Consider the following 15536-nt stretch of genomic DNA (forward strand, 5'->3'; position numbering starts at 1 on the left):
AAATGTTGAATTGTATGAATTCTTTGTATTGAGTTGACCAAAAAGTTCATTTGGGCTTTTCTGTAAAATCTTATGTATGTATATATCAATATATTTTGGATATTACTCACTTATCAGCTGTATGGTTTGCAAATTTGCAAATATCTTCTCTTATTCAGTAGTCTGCCTTTTCATTTTGATGATAGTTTGCTTCACGGTGCAAAATCTTTTTAGCCTGTTGTAGTCCCATTTGTTTATTTTTGCTTTTGTTTCCCTTATTTGAGAAGATCCAAGAAAATATTCATAAGACATGTCAGAAAATATGCCCATGTTTTCTTCTAGGAGTTTTATGGTTTCAGGTCTCACATTTATGTCTTTAATCCATTTGGAGTTTTTTTTTGTACATGGTGTGCAAAGGTAGTTTAGGTTGATTCTTTTGCTTTCCCAACACCATTTATTGAAGATACCTCATTGTATATTCTTGTCTCCTTTGTCCTGAATGGATTGAACACATTAGTGTGGGTTTATTTCTGGGTTCTCTTTACCATTCTATTGTTCTCTGTGTCTGTGAGTACCTTAAGTTTATGATCTCTTAAGCTGAACTCATTCTAACAACCCTGCACTTTTACTCCTGCTTGCCACATGTAATGTTTTTGACTTATTTTACATCTTTTATTCTGTGTATCTCTTAACTACTTATTATGGATATAGGTTATTTTACTACTTTTAGGTAGCAAAGTGTTTGCTTTTTTTTTTTTTTTTTAAACTGGGATCTTTCTGGAGCAGGAATTGAACCTATGTCCCCTGCATTGGCAGTCAGATTCTTAACCACTGCGCCACCTAGGAAGCCCAAAGTGTTTGCTTTTTATAAATGGTTGATCTTCTGCCTTTATTGTATGCTTGCCTTTACCATTGAGATATTTTATCTTGTAATTTTCATATTTCTTGTTATGGTCTTTTCTTCTTAGAGAAGTCCCTTTATTATTTCTTATAAGGTCAGTTTAGTGGTGCTGAACTCTTGCAGCTTTTGCATGTGTGTAAAGCTCTTTATTTCTCCTTCAAACCTAAATGAGAGCCTTATAGGTAGAATATACTTCATTGTAGGTTTTTTAATTTCATCATTTTAAATATATCATGCAAGTTTGTGCTGAAAAGTCAGCTGATAATCTTATGAGATTTCCCTTGTACATAACTGTTGCTTTTCTCTTACTGCTTTAAACATTCTCTTTTTATATTTATTTTTACTTTTTAATTACAATGTGTCTTTATGTGGACTTCTTTGTGTTCAGTTTGTTTGAAACTCTCTATGTTTCCTGGACTTGGATGTCTGTCTCTTTTTCCAATTTTTAGGGAAGTTTTCAGCTTTTATTTCTTAAGATAAATTCTCTACCCCTTTCCATCTGACTTCTCCTTTTGGGATCCCTATAATGTGAATGTTAGATGCTTGCTGTTGTCTTAGAGGTCTCAAATTTTACTCATTTTTTAAAATTATTTTTTTCTATTTTCTGTTCAGCTTGAGTAATTTCTACAATTCTGTCTTCCAGTTTGCTGATTCATTCTTCTGTATAATGTAACCTACTCTTGAGTCCTTCTAGTGTAAATGTTTTTTGTTTGTTTTTTAAGTTTCAGTTATTGCATTCTTCAGCTCTGTTTGGTTCTTCGTTATATTTTCTAATTCTTTGTTAAAATCCTCCCTTTGTTCATCCATTCTTCTCCCAAGTTTGTTGAGCATCTTTATGATCATTTCCTTGTACTCATCAGGTAGATAATTTATCTCCACTTAGTTTGGTTCTTCTTCTAGAGTTTTGCCTTATTCTTGTGTTTGGAACATATTCCTCCATCTCCACATTTTTCCTAAGTTTCTGTGTTTATTTCAATGTATAAGGTAGTTTGGTTATATCTCCCAATCTTGGAGCAGTGAACTTATATAATAGGAGACATCCCCTATAGGGTCCAGCAGCACACTACCCTCTTGTCATCAGAGTTTTATGCTCTAGAGGTATCCCCTATGGAGGCTGTGTGGGCTCTTCTGTTGTGGCAGTGCTGACTACTGGGAGTAGTGGTTGGTGGGTCTGGCCCCTGGCTCTGTTGACTTCTAGGTCCTTCCTCTTGCAGTGACTGCCAGCCCACCTGTGAGCAGGTTGGGTCCCAGCATGGCTAGATGTACAGCCTGGGGTGGCATGGAGTTGGTTCCAGCCCATTGGTGGTCAGGGCCATGAAATAGTGCAGCTGGCTATTTAGCCTAGTGTGGCCTTAGGACTGGTACCAACCAGATGATTGGTAGGTAAGCTCCCAGCACTAATAGCCTAAGAGAGAGGAATCCAAAATTGCACTTGCCAGCAACAGTTCCTTGTGGTAGGACCAGCTTCCCAAAATACCTGCAACCAGCTTTCATGTTCCCATGGAAAGTCGTAATCACCTCTTTCCTCTCAGTGAGGCTCTCCAAAATCAACATTGAGTCTGACCCAGACTCCTTTCACATTTCTGTCTCTACTCCTGTCTCAGAGTATGTGAGATTTTTGTATGAACACCTTAAGAGCAACGTCTCTGTTTCCCATACCCCTGTGGCTCCTCATACACAAGCCCCTCTGGCCTTTAAAGCCAGATATTCTGCAGACTCATCTTCCTGATGCAGGACTCCCTGGAAGGAGAGCCAGATGTGGGGCTCAGACCCCTCCCTCCTTATGATTATCCCTCTGTTTATATGTTGCCCACTTGGAAGTGTTGTTCTTTATTGTACTGCATCTCTACCCCTCATACCCTTCTCATTGTAGTTCCTCCTTCACAACTTTAAGTTGAGGAAAATCTTTTATCTTAGTGTTTGGGTCATTCTCAGATATAGTTGTTCTGTAAATAATTTAGTTTTGGCATGCTCGTGGAGGAGGTGACCTCAGCATCTTCCTACTCTTCCCTCTATAGAGTACCAAAGGCCACACCTGTTCATTGAAGCTTTGAAGCCAGGCATTGTCTTCTCCTCTCTAGCTATGAAAGTCCTAGATGGCATCTTCTTCCAATGGGAAGATGTTTTATCTACACCAAAAATCTGTTTCTTAGTGTAGCCACTTTCATTTGTATCTGAGCTAGACCTGGATAACTTGCTGCATCCTCTACATCAGCAACTGCTGCTTCATCTTGTACTTTTATGTTATAAAGCTGGCTTTTTTCCTTAAGCCTCATGAACCAAGTTCTGCTAGCTTCAAACTTTTCTTTGGCAGTTCACCTCTCTCAACCTTCATAGAATTGAAGAGAGTTAGGGCCTTGCCCTGGATTAGACTTTGGCTTAAGGGAATGTTGTGCCTGGTTTGATCTTCTATCCAGGATGCTCAAACTTTCCCCATATCAGCAATACGGTGTTTCACTTTCTTATGATTCATGTGTTAACTGGAGTAGCACTTTTAATTTCCTCCAAGAACTTTTCTTTTGCATTCACAACTTGACTGTTTGGCACAAGAGACCTAGATTTTAGCCTAGCTCAGCTTTCAACCTGCTTTCCTCACCAAGTTTACCCATTTCTAGCTATTGATTTAAAAGACATTCACTTTTCCTTTCACTTGAACTTTTGTAGAGTTATTAATTGGCCTTATTTCAATATTGTTGTGTCTCACAAGATAGAGTGGCCTGAGGAGAAAGAGAGAGATGGAACAGCTGGTTGGTGGAACAGTCAGAACACACACAGCATTTACTGTTTAAGCTCACCTTATTATATGAGCATGGTTCTTGGCAAACCAAAACAACTACAATAGTAACATCAAAGATGACTTATCACAGATCACCATGACAAATACAATGAGAGTTAGAATGTTTGAAATATTGGGAGGATTATCAAAATGTGACACAGAGACATGAAATAAGCAGATGCTGTTGGAAAAATGGCCCTGCTGCTCAAAGTAGGGTGGCCATACCCTTCAATTTTTAAAAAATGCAATATCTGCAAAGCACAATAAAGCAAAGCACAATAAAATGAGGTCTGCCTGTATTTAAGAATGTGCTTTTAGATTACAAATATGTGTTGTTATTGTTGTTTTTTAATTGTATTTTAATTGCATAGTGTCCAGAGAACAAAGTCATAAAAAATGATTTTTTAAATTACCTTAGACCTGATTTTGGCCTAATCTTTGGTTAATACTTAATTTTTTTCTTCTAATTTACCTTAGTTAAAATATTTTCAAGAAAATTTTATTTTTTTTACAAAATCACTGAAGGAAAAATGAGACTTTGTTGCAGAAAACCAGAAAGAGATTTTTTTTTGATGTCTGGTTAATTCTTATAAATGCTTTATGTACACATTAGATAAGTGTGTTTTCTAATTACTGCATGCAGAAATCAAATTTGCGAATCCTGTATTCAGATCTTTTCTGTCTTTATTAATTTTTGACTATTTGAACTTTCAATAATTGAGTGAAATATGCTGAAATTTCTAGCTGTTGGTAGATTGACATTTCTTCCATTTTGTTCAATATGTTCTTACTTCTTATATCTTAAGACTAATTTTTCCCCACAGGAATCTGATTTTAGATTTGTTAGATATTCTTTTTTAATTTTTTTTTCAATTTTTGGCAGTGCTGAGTCTTCATCGCTGCACATGGGTTTTTCTCTAGTTGTGGCGAGTGGGGGCTACTCTTTGTTGTGGTTCAAGGGCTTCTCAGTGTGGTGGCTTCTCTTTTTTGTGGAGCATGGGCTCTTGGTGCACCGACTTAAGTAGTTTCAGCAAGTGGGCTCAGTAGTTGTGACTAGTGGGATCTGGTGTGCAGGCTCAGTAGTTGTGGCACATGGGCTTAGTTGCTCCACAGCATGTGGGATCTTCCCAGACCAGAGATCGAACCCATGTCCCCTGCACTGGCAGGTGGAGTCTTAATCATTATGCCACCAGGGAAGTCCCTTGTTAGATATTCTTGATAAATTAAACCTTTATGGGAGAAAGTATTTCCAAATGATGCAACCAACAAGAGTTTATTTTCCAAAATATACAAATAGCTTATATAACTCAATAACAAAAAACCAACAACCCAATCAAAAAATGGGCAGAAGACCTAAATAGACATTTCTCCAAAGAAGACATACAGATGGCCAATAGGCACATAAAAAATGCTCAGCATCACTAATTATTAGAGAAATGCAAGTAAAACTACAATGAGATACCACTTCATGCCAGTCAGAATGCCATCATTAAAAAGTTTAGAAATAGCAAATGCTGGAGAGGGTGTGGAGAAAACAGAACCCTCCTACACTGTTGGTGGGAATGTAAGTTGGTGCAGCCAGTGTGGAAAACAGTGTGGAGGTTCCTCAGAAAACTAAAAATAGACTTACCATATGGCCCACCAATCCCACTCCTGGGCACATATCCAGAAAAAATTATAATTCAAAAAGATACACACACCCCTATGTTCATAGAAGCACTATTTACAATAGCCAAGACATGGAAACAACCTAAATGTCCATCAACAGACGGATGGATAAAGAAGAAGTGGTACATGTATACAATGGAATACTGTCCAGCCATAAAAAAGAATGAAATAATGCCATTTTCAGCAACATGGATGCAACTAGAGGTTATCATACTGAGTGAAGTAAGTCAGAAAGAGAAAGACAAATACCATTATAATATCACTTATATGTGGAATCTAAAACATGATACAGAGACAGGAGGGAGTGAGAAACACACGGAGGGTCCGCACTGCAGCTCAGCATTCCCAGACTGAGACGGCGATTCACAGCTGAACAGAGGGTCCAGGAGTGGGAGCGTGGGAACTGCAGAGCTGGTTCAGGGTGAGAAACATTGTTGCCAGTAAGGTGACGGACCAAGAGGACAGGAGGGAAGAGATCTGCAGTGAGGAGTTCCTGCCCCCAAGAGCTGCCTGGCCATGATGGCGGCTGGATGCTTCAGGCTCACGGGCGGGGGGGAGGAGCAGTGGGCATAGCCTCTCTCTCTCCTTCGGCACCTCAGCAACAGGCAGTGGAGAGATGCCCTGTGGGCCACCTAAGGCACTCAGGGATAACAAGTACCCTCAGGCACTCAGGTAGGGCTAGATTAAAACCCCTAGGAGCTCGGCAGGAGGGAGGCTGCCAAGAAAAAAAAAAAAACAAACCCGAGAGAGGCCCAACTCTGAGACTTTCTGTTCACACCTGAGCCACCGGAGTCCCTCTGCAACAGGCACCTCCATGCCCGACTGAACAACAGTGTGCCACTGCTCACTCACTCCCAGGGAAAGGAGCCACTATTGTACCCTCTCCCTCCCCACACACCAACACTTACAGACGAACAATAAATGAAGCTCTGCTGGCCACAGAATAATGCAAAAAAAACCCAAGGCGAGTAGAAGGACACTTACAGCTGAGACTCTAAGGAAACAGAAATATTAGTATCAATCATATTGAACTGGTCAATTCTGGGATCAGTTCTGGATTTTTTTTTTCCTTTATTAATTATGATCTTAGTCCTAAGGGATCTACAAGTTTTATAACATAATTTTTTAAATGCTATTTTTTATTAAATTTTTATTTTTTTGCCTTTTTATATACTTCTATTTCTAGCTAAGTTTTTGGTAGTGTGGACAATATATCTCTCATTCTTTCCTTTCATCCCTATCTTTTATACATTTCTATTCCTTTCTTATTTGCATATTTCCAATCACACTATGCTCTTCTGTTCCCCTTTCCTCTATCCATTTTTAATTTATTTTATCTTAACATACATATAAGCAACACTATCAATTTGCTCAGCCTCCTTGCTCTATTCTCCAGATGATGCATCACCTTGGTATTTAATATTAGGTTTATGTCTTTATCTTAGTTCTTAGTACAATTGTCTAATTTCATTCTAAGAATCTCCATTCTCTCTGGTGGTACTCTAGCTCTTTTCTATATTTGAATCTAGCTTACAAAATCCCCCTGGATTAGTGTTTGTATGAGTAAGGCGTTATTTGGTTGTTTCTTCGCTTTTGCTTTTCTCTCTGATTTGTTCTGTTTCAGTTGTCAATTTCTGTTGGGTTTCTCTTTGAATATCTGATAGCACACTGGGGTTCTGTCAGGTCTTTCCAGAGCCTTATGTCCTAATGGATTCAGTACTTGCGTGTCTTATACATGTATGTGTTTCCTAGACTTAGTATTTGTTTAACCCAACACTTGGACATTACTCTGAGGCTTGGACAGTCTTCTATAAAGACCTCTATCACCAGGACAAGCAACCCCAAAACTTCGGACAACCATGAGGAAACAAAGAAACACCATGCAGGCAAAGGAGCAGGGAAAAAACCCACAAGACCAAATAAATGAGGAGGAAATAGGAAAAAGGCATGAAAAAGAATTCAGGGTAATGATAGTAAAAATGATACAAAATCTTGATAACAAAATAGAGAAAGTACAAGAAACAGTTCATAAGAACTCAGAAAAACAAACAGCAATGGATAACAAAATAACTGAAATTAAAAATACTCTAGATGCTCTAACCAGCAGAATGACTGAGGCAGAAGAACAAATAAGTGAGTTGGAAGATAGAATGGGGGAAATACACACCACAGAGCAGGAAAAAGAAAAAAAGAATAAAAAGATTAGAAGACAGTCTCAGAGACCTCAGTGATAACATTAAACATACCAACATTCGAATTATAGGCATCCCAGAAGAAGAAGAAAACAAGAAACGGTCTGAGAAAATATTTGAAGAGGTTATAGTGGAAAACTTCCCCAACATGGGAAAGGAAATAATTCACCAAGTGCAAGAAGCACAGAGAGTCCCATACAGAATAAACCCAAGGAGAAATACACCAAGGCACATATTAATCAAACTAATGACAATTCAACACAAAGAAAAAATATTAAAAGCAGCAAGAGAAACGCAGCAAACAACATATAAGGGTAAACCCATAAGGATAACAGCTGACCTTTCTACAGAAACTCTGCAGGCCAGAAGGGAATGGCAGGATATCCTGAAAGTCCTGAAAGAGAGAAACCTACAGCCAAGAATACTCTACCCAGCAAGAATCTCATTCAGATTTGATGGAAAAATCAAAAGCTTTACAGACAAGCAAAATTAAGACAATTCAGCACCACCAAACCAGGCTTACAACAAGTGCTAAAGGAACTTCTCTAAGTAGGAAACACAAGAGAAGGAAAACACCTACAAATACAAACCCAAAACAATTCAGAAAATGGCACTTGGAACACACATGTCAATAATCATTTTAAATGTAAATGGATTAAACGCTCCAACCAAAAGACACAGACTGGCTGAATGGATACAAAAACAAGACCCTTCTATATGCTGCCTACAAGAAACCCACTTCAGACCAAGGGATACATATAGACTGAAAGTAAAGGGATGGAAAAAGATATTCCATGCAAATGGAAGCCAAAAGAAAGCTGGAGTAGCAATACTCAAATCAGACAAATTAGACTTTAAAGAAAAGACTATTACAAGAGACAAGGAAGGACACTACATAATGATCAAGGGATCCATTCAAGAAGAACATATCACAATGGTAAATATCTATGCCCCTAACATAGGAGCACCTCAATACATAAGGCAAATGCTAACAGCTATAAAAGGGGACATTGACAGTAACACAATAACAGTGGAAGACTTGACACCCCACTTACATCAATGGACAGATCATCCAAACAGAAAATAAATAAAGACACACAAGCTTTAAATGACACATAGGACCATCTTGACTTAATTGATATTTATAGGACATTCCATCAAAAAAGGACAGAATACACCTTCTTCTCAAGTGCACATGGAACATTTTCCAGGATAGATCACATCTTGGGTCACAAATCAAACCTCAGCAAATTCAAGAAAATTGAAATCATATCAAGCATCTCCTCAGACCACAATGCCATGAGACTAGGTATCAATTACAGGAAAAAAAAAAGTAAAAAATACAAACACATGGAGGCTAAACAATTCACTATTAAACAACCAAGAAATCACTAAAGAAATCAAAGAGGAAATCAAAAAATATCTAGAAACAAATGACAATGAAAACACAACAACCCAAAACCTATGGGACGCAGCAAAAGCAGTTCTAAGAGGGAAGTTTATAGCAATACAGTCCTACCGTAAAAAACAAGAAAACTATCAAATAAACAACCTAACCTTACACCTAAAACAATTAGAAAACGAAGACCAAAGAAACTCCAAAGTGAGCAGAAGGAAAGAAATCATAAAGATCAGAGCAGAAATAAATGAAAAAGAAAGGAAGGAAGCAATAGCAAAAATAAATAAAACTAACAGCTGGTTCTTTGAGAAGATTAACAAAATTGATAAACCATTAGCCAGACTCATCAAGAAAAAAAAAGGGAGAAGATGCAAATCAACAGAATTAGAAATGAGAAAGGAGAAGTAACAATGGACACTGCAGAAATACAAAAGATCATGAGAGACTACTACAAGCAATTATATGCCAATCAATTGGATAACTTGGAAGAAATGGATAAATTCTTAGAAAAATACAATCTTCCAAGACTGAACCAGGAAGAAATAGAAACTATGAACAGATCAATCACAAGTACGGAAATTGAGGTAGTGATTAAAAATCTCCCAACACACAAAAGCCCAGGACCAGGTGGATTCACAGGCAAATTCTATCAAACATTTAGGGAAGAGCTAACACCCATCCTTCTCAAACTCTTCCAAAATATAGCAGGAGGAGGAACACTCCCAAACTCATTCCACAAGGCCACCATCACCCTGATACCAAAACCAGGCAAAGATGGCACAAAAAGAGAAAATTACAGACCAATATCACTGATGAATATAGATGCAAAAATCCTCAACAAAATACTAGCTAACAGAATCCAACAGCACATTAAAAAAATTATCCATCATGATCAAGTGGTGTTTATCCCTGGGATGCAAGGATTCTTCAATATATGCAAATCAATCAATATGATATATCATATCAACAAATTGAAGGATAAAAACCATATGATCATCTCATTAGACGCAGAAAAAGCTTTTGACAAAGTTCAACATCCATTTATGATAAAAGCTCTCCAGAAAATGGGCATTGAGGGAAATTACCTCAACATAATAAAAGCCATATATGAGAAACCAAAAGCCAACATCATTCTAAATGGGGGAAAACTGAAAGAATTCCCTCTAAGAACAGGAACAAGACAAGGGTGTCCACTCTCACCATTATTATCCAACATAGTTTTGGAAGTTTTAGCCACAGCAATCAGAGAAGAAATAGAAATAAAATGAATACAAATTGGAAAAGAAGAAGTAAAACTGTCACTCTTTGCAGATGACATGATATTTATTATACATAGAATACCCTAAAGGCTCTACCAGAAAACTGCTAGCACTCATTGATGAATTTAGTAAAGTAGCAGGATACAAAATGAATGCGCAGAAATCTCTTGCATTCCTATACACTAACAACGGAAGAGCAGAAAGAGAATTTAAGGAAGCTCTCCCATTCACCACTGCAACAAAAAGGATAAAATACCCAGGAATAAACCTGTGTAAGGAGGCCAAAGATCTGTATGCAGAAAACTTTAAGACATTGATGAAAGAAATCAAAGACGACACAAACAGATGGAGGGACATACCATGTTCCTGGATTGGAAGAATCAACATCGTGAAAATGACTGTACTACCCAAAGCAATTTACAGATTCAATGCAATCCCCATCAAATTACCAATGGCATTTTTCACAGAACTAGAGCAAGAAATCTTACAATTTGTATGGAAACGCAAAAGTCCCTGAATAGCCAAAGCAATCTTGAGAAGGAACAATGGAGTTGGTGGAATCAGGCTTCCTGACTTCAAACTATACTACAAGGCCATAGTGATCAAGACAGTATGGTACTGACACAAAAATAGAAAGGAAGATCAATGGAACAGAATAGAGAACTCAGACGTAAGCCCAAACACATATGGGCACCTTATCTTTGACAAAGGAGGCACAAATATACAATGGAAAACAGACAGCCTCTTCAATAAGTGGTGCTGGGAAAATTGGACAGCTATATGTAAAAGAATGAAATTAGAACACTTCCTCACACCATACACAAAAATAAACTCCAAGTGGATTAAAGACCTACATGTAAGGCCAGACACTATCAAACTCCTAGAGGAAAACATAGGCAGAACACTCTATGACATCCATCAAAGCAAGATCCTTTTTGACCCACCTCCTAGAATCATGGAAATAAAATCAAGAATAGACAAATGGGACCTCATGAAACTTAAAAGCTTTTGCACAGTGAAAGAAACCATAAACAAGACTTGAAGGCAACCCTCAGAATGGGAAAAAAATAGTTTCCTATGAAACAGCGGACAAAGCATTAACCTCCCAAATATACAAGCAGCTTAATACCAAAAAAGCAAATAACCCAATCCACAAATGGGCAGAAGACCTAAATAGACATTTCTCCAAAGAAGACATACAGATGGCCAACAAACACATGAAAAGATGCTCAACATCACTCATCATCAGAGAAATGCAAGTCAAAGCCACAATGAGGTATCACCTCACACCGATCAGAATGGCCATCATCACAAAATCTGGAAACCACAAATGTTGGAGAGGGTGTGGAGAAAAGGGAACTCTCCTGCACTGTTGGTGGGAATGTAAGTTGGTACAGCCAATACGGGAAACAGTTTGGAGGTTCCTTCAAAAACTACAAATAGAACTACCATATGATCCAGTAATCCCACTACTGGGCATATACCCAAAGAAAACCATAATCCGAAAAGAAACATGTACCATCATGTTTATTGCAGCACTATATACAATAGCCAGGACATGGAAGCAACCTAAATGCCCATCAACAAATGAATGGATCAAGAAGATGTGGCATATATATACAATGGAATATTACTCAGCTATAAAAAGGGATGAGATGGAGCTATATGTAATGAGGTGGATAGAACTACAGTCTGTCATACATAGTGAAGTAATTCAGAAAGAGAAGGACAAATATTGTATGCTAACTCACATATACAGAATCTAAAAATGGTACTGATGAACTCAGTGACAAGAACAAGGATGCAGATACAGAGAATGGACTGGAAAACTCGAAGTTTGGGATGGGGCGGGGGAGAAGTGGAAGCTGAGACGAAGTGAGAGAGTAGCACAGATATATATACTACCAACTGTAAAATAGTCAGTGGGAAGTTGTTGTATAACAAAGGGAGTTGAACTCGAGGATGGAAGATGCCTTAGAGGACTGGGACGGGGAGGGTGGGGGGGACTCGAGGGAGGGTTGGGGTGAGTCAAGGGAGGGAGGGAATACGGGGATATGTGTATCAAAACAGATGATTGAACTTGGTGTACCCCCAAAAAATAATAAATAAATAAATAAAATTTAAAAAAAAAGAAAAAAGGAAAATATGATACAAATGAACCTATCTATGAAACAGAAACAGAATGAGGGACATAGAGAACAGACTGATAGTTGCCATTTGGGTGGGTATTGGGGCGGGAAGGATTGGGAGTATGGGTTTATCAGGTGCAAACTGGTATGTATAGAATGGATAAACAACAAGGTCTTACTGTACAGCACAGGGAACGATATTCAATATCTTGTGATAAACCATAATGGAAGAGAATATGCTAAAGAGTCTATGTATATGTATAACTGAGTCACTTTGTTGTACAGCAGTAATTAACACAACATTGCAAATCAACTATTCTTCAATTAAAAAATACATTTTAAGATACAAAAATTAAAAAGGATTTTTATCATTATTTAATGATATTTGCTCATCTTTAACAATGATTTTATTTTAAAGTCAATTTTGTCAGGTATGAACCTAGGTAGCCTCATTTTTCTTTTGATTGTATTCCTTTGATACATTTGTATTGTAGCCAGCCTTCACAGTGGGCCCCAATGGTCTCCAACTTCTCATAATCACATCCTTGAACATTTCCCTCTCATAATGAATAGGGCTGACCTGCATTATCACTAGGATGCTGTATAAATGGCAGTGTGTGGTTTTAGGCCCAGGCTACAAAGCCACCATGGCTTCTTGGATCACCTACTCTGAGGGAAGCCAGATGTCATGTTGTGAGGGTACCAGGCCTATAAGAAGTCCTTCAGCCCTGGTCAAGCCTTGAGATAACTGCAGGTCCATCCTACATCTTGACTTCAATCTGTTGGGAGACCCTGAGTCAGAAACATGCAGTTAAACTACTTCTGAATTCCTGATTTATAGAAAATGTGAAATAATGCTTGTTCATTTTAAGCCATTAAATTTCAAGGTAATTTCTTATGTAACAATAAATGCATATTGATAGACAGATATATAGATGATAGATGATATAGATAGATAGATGACAGATAGAAAGTACAGTCTAATTGTGTCATTTTTTTTAGCCTTCCTAGGTTCTTATACTAAGGATAAATACCAGATAGCTGTATTTTAAAACTCAATCCAATAATGTCTCTTAATTAAGGAGTTTATTGATTTACTGTGATTATTGACATATTTAGGCTTATTTCTACCATTCCATTTTTAAGAATTGTTCCACTTTTTAACACTCCTTTTCTTTTTTCTCCCTTTTTTAATTAATTTGTTGAGTTCTCTCATTTCATTTTTCTTTCTACAATGTTAGCATTTGTATTATATTACTTTTACCTTATTTTTTATAGAAAGTTTTGCCATTCAGAACTAATTTAATATGTCTAAAGATATATGAAATCCTGCCAAAATCTCATCAAGCTGTAAGAATACAGTAACACTGCTTATTCCTACTTCTGACTTATTTTACGTTTGCCCAGTATTTTAGAATTGACCTTTTAAATAAAAGTATAAATAACTAGACATAATTTTTATTACTTTAAACAGACTATTTTTTAGATCAAGATACATGTCTGCCATCGTTTCACTAATTTTTTTTATCTTAGATTGTCCCTCTGTGATAATCTTGTTTTGCTGAACTACATCTTTAGAAGTTCCTTAAGTAAAGAATTGTTAGTGGTAAGCACTCTCTGGTTTTGTTTATCTGAAAAAGACTCATTTCACTTATTTTTTTTTCCTGTAAAATCATTTTATTTTCTGTGACATACACATTTTTCTCAGGCAATGTTATTAGAACAACCTCTTTATGAGGTTTTATAGTTTGGAGTAAATATATATTTTTAAAAACTTATCTCTATTATATAAAGTTGCAATACAAAAAATGATTTATAAGCTATATTTTCCAGGAAGGAGTTACTAAACTATATTCCTGTTGAAGAAACTTTCCTATTCAACTCTATGATATGGAATGAAAAGATATAATTAAAAAGTCTTCTGATCAAAAAGCTTGAGATCACCAATGGAATGTTTAGTTTCCTCCACAGAGAGCTACCAGGATTTTTTTCATAATCTCCCTTAGTTTCATCCAGGATGGCTTGGCAGAGAGAAATGCCATACTGCTTCTGATAGCATGCTTTGATGTCATTCATGTCAATTTCAGAATGGGAAACCATAATCCTGATCAGTATCTGATGACGAGTTCCAACGCCCTTCATGGCCTGATGAAGTTTCTCAGCAAAGAACATTGGTTTGCTTGTAGCACACTTCACAATAACTGTGAGGCATTTCTCAATGTCACCTTTCAACTCCAGGTCCAGAACTTTGTTCACGTCATGCTTACTGTACTTGGAATACTTCTGAAACACTCTGCAAAGATGGGGATAGATTCTGGTGGTCAGAATGGTAGTGAACACATTCACACCTGTCCCTTTTCTTCTTTCTCCTGCTTCACATAAGGCCCTGGCATCCATATCAGCCAAGTCATCATTTATGGCAAGCTCCTCACATTGGTCACCCTTAGCAAGAGAAAGCAAAGCCTTTTCATAATCTCCAGATGTGTCTGCAGTGATGTCTTTAGCCAGATCTCTCTTCAGTTCCTCTCTATAGACTCTGTTAATTTCTCTAATTTCTCTGTTAGTTCTTGATGCCAAAATTTCATTCAGAGTGTCTTCATCAGTTCCAAGGCCCTTCATGGTAGCACGGAGCTCATCAGCATCAAACTGGGCTGGAGTTTTCAATGGAGCCAAAGCAACTTCCTCAAGGTGACCTGTGAGGGCTTTCTTCAGAGCTTCATCCAGGGGCTTTCCTTTTTCCTGGAGATAGGCTGCTTTGATATGCTGATGCTGTGCATTGTTTCTCTTAGTTAGAATTTCAATGATGGTTGCTTCATCCACACCTTTAACTGTGATTGCTTTATGCAAGGCCTCAACATCTGAGGATGGATCGAAGGTAGGATAGGGGCTCACTGCTGACCCAGGACCACCTTTGGATGTTTTCACAGTTTTGATGTATTCCTGTTCTTTGTTGTCAATAAACCAGGCCTGCTTCAAGAATTCAGATACCATTGCCATTTTTGAAAGGTATTTTTTTTAACCTCCGTCTAAAGACCTAAAGAGAGATTCTTCTCAGAACAGTTCCTCATTTCACTCATTTTTGAAAAATAATTTTTCAGGGAAAAATTTTTTTATTATAGTTACAATAGTTCAGCACTTGCTGTTAAAAATTCTCCCAACCATTTAATTTCCAGTCCTTATTAGGTGACAGATCTTTATTCTCTTGATGCTTTTCAGAGCCTCTCTTTGTTTCA

General features: G+C 37.4%; 1 pseudogene; it reads right to left on the reverse strand.

Moving 5' to 3' along the window:
- Positions 1–13985: 13985 nt before the first annotated feature.
- On the reverse strand, positions 13986–15300 carry LOC130849711 (annexin A1-like; annotated as a pseudogene).
- Between the last annotated feature and the right edge of the window lie 236 nt (positions 15301–15536).

This window comes from Hippopotamus amphibius, chromosome 3 (assembly GCF_030028045.1).
Source record: "Hippopotamus amphibius kiboko isolate mHipAmp2 chromosome 3, mHipAmp2.hap2, whole genome shotgun sequence".
NCBI lineage: Eukaryota > Metazoa > Chordata > Mammalia > Artiodactyla > Hippopotamidae > Hippopotamus > Hippopotamus amphibius.